General features: G+C 42.9%; 1 non-coding gene across 1 annotated transcript; it reads right to left on the bottom strand.

Annotated features, from left to right (window-relative positions):
* Window positions 1–936: 936 nt before the first annotated feature.
* LOC112087307 lies at window positions 937–1,043 on the bottom strand. The gene has a single exon (XR_002900017.1). It is a non-coding gene; the product is annotated as a small nucleolar RNA R71 (small nucleolar RNA).
* Window positions 1,044–2,088: the final 1,045 nt, after the last annotated feature.

Here is a 2,088-nt window from a genome sequence, read left to right as displayed (position 1 = left end):
GCTTGTTTGTTTCTTGTTTTATGCTTTCTTGTTACTTTGTTCACACCAAAACTCATCTTTGATCACTTGACTTAAGAACCTATCACATAAACTAGTGCCTAACTACCACACATATGGATTGATACCCCTTATACTACTTTGACAAGGGGATTGATAACCCCCATCTAAGAGCCTCAAAACTCTTAGTTATCAATTGGCGCCGTTGCCATATTGTGTGGGGATTGTTAGCATTAGTTTCTGATATAGTTTTTGAGATCAAGTTTATTTTGTTTTACTGATCACCTTTCAAGCTCTGTCTTTGTTTTCAGGTTTATGATCACAAGAAGCCAAGCCAGAAGACAAAGAGAAAGAGCTGTTCACTTGGAGAGGTTAGGAATGAATCAGCAAGTTGGGAATGAGCATCAGGCTCAAGAAGCTGATCAAGGTCAAAGAGCTGGTAATGGGATTGGAATTCAGGCTCAACAGGCTCAGGTCCATCAGGGACACGCTCAGGGTAACCAGAACCAAGACCGACCTCAGGTTAATCCACCACAGCCCCACCCAAACCCACCCATACGTCATCAGCCCCAACCAGTCTTTGTTGGTGAGAATGACCGAGCTTATGCACACCAGTATGGAGCAGGAATCAGGCCACCTCCTGTCCAAAACAACAACTTTGAGGTGAAGGCCTCTTTGATCAATATGGTTCAGAATCAGAAGTTCCATGGCTTACCTATGGAGGATCCCTTGGAGCATCTGGATCAGTTTGACAGAGTTTGTGATCTCACTAAGATCAATGGGGTATCTGAAGACAGTTTCAAACTGAGATTGTTCCCATTCAGCCTTGGAGATAAGGCACATCAGTGGGAAAAGAACCTCCCAAGAGGATCCATCCACACATGGGAGCAATGCAAGATTGCCTTTCTATCCAAGTTCTTCTCAAGCTCAAGGACTGCAAAGCTAAGGAACCAGATTTCCAGCTTCACTCAAAATTCTAATGAGACCTTTGGAGAAGCTTTGGACAGGTTTAGAAGCTACACAAATAAGTGTCCACATCATGGCTTTTCAGAAGCCTCTCTCCTTAGCACTTTGTATAGAGGAGCTGTTCCTAAGATCAGGATTCAGTTGGACACAGCATCAAATGGAAATTTCTTGGCAAAAGAAATCAATGCAGCTATGGAACTTGTTGAGAACTTAGCCATGAGCCAAGACACTTATGGGGAAGATTATGATAGAAGCTATAGAGGAGAAGATTCTGGTAGACACCAAGAGCTGGAAGAGAAGTTTAAAGTGTTGAATATAAAGCTTGACAAAGCCCTAGCTGCCACTCAAAAGCCTATACACTATGTGAGTGAGGAGAAGAGATGCTTCACAAATATCAATGAAGAGGGTCTCACTCAAGAGGAGTTGCACTTCATTGGAAATCAAAACAAGTTCAATGGTTACAATAACTTCAACAACCACCAGAACTTGTCCTATAGGAGCAACAATGTGGCCAACCCCCAAGACCAAATATACCCTCCTCAAAGCTTTGTTCAACAGAATCAGTACCAAGGTAACTCCCAAGGTCAACAGGGTTTTCAGCAACCAGCGGTTCAGAATCAAGGGAATAGCTTCACAAATCAAGTCAGCCTACAGCCAAAGGCTCCACCTCCTGGTTTTGGCCCACCAACTGTTCAACAAAGTCCTGATTTCAATGTTCTTCTCCAACAGCTCTTACTAGGACAACAAAAGATGGTATCTGACCTGGAGACACTAGGTACTGAACTAAAGTCTATTAAAAAGAACAAGGGCATCTGCACTTCTGAACCACAAGTCTCTCTTCCTGGTAAAGCTCTTCAAAACTCAAAAGATTATTGCAATGCCATCTACTCCAGTGAGGACCATTCAGCTGCTGTGCAAGAGATTGAAGACCTCCTTTATGGTCAAGTTTTTACTGAGAATGCACACACTCAAGTAGATGAGGACACCATTATAGATGATTTCATTGGCTTCTTACATGAACTCAATGAGGACATTGAGAGCAAAAGTGTGGGGGCAGCCGGTTCAGTTCTTTCTGTTCAGCAAGGGAATGATTCAGTGTCTATTGAAACAAAGGAGCATCCAACT

This window comes from Eutrema salsugineum, unplaced genomic scaffold (assembly GCF_000478725.1).
Source record: "Eutrema salsugineum unplaced genomic scaffold, Eutsalg1_0 scaffold_9, whole genome shotgun sequence".
Lineage (NCBI taxonomy): Eukaryota > Viridiplantae > Streptophyta > Magnoliopsida > Brassicales > Brassicaceae > Eutrema > Eutrema salsugineum.
The sequence above is the reverse complement of the archived record's forward strand: the minus strand, read 5'-3'. Positions and strand labels throughout refer to the sequence as shown.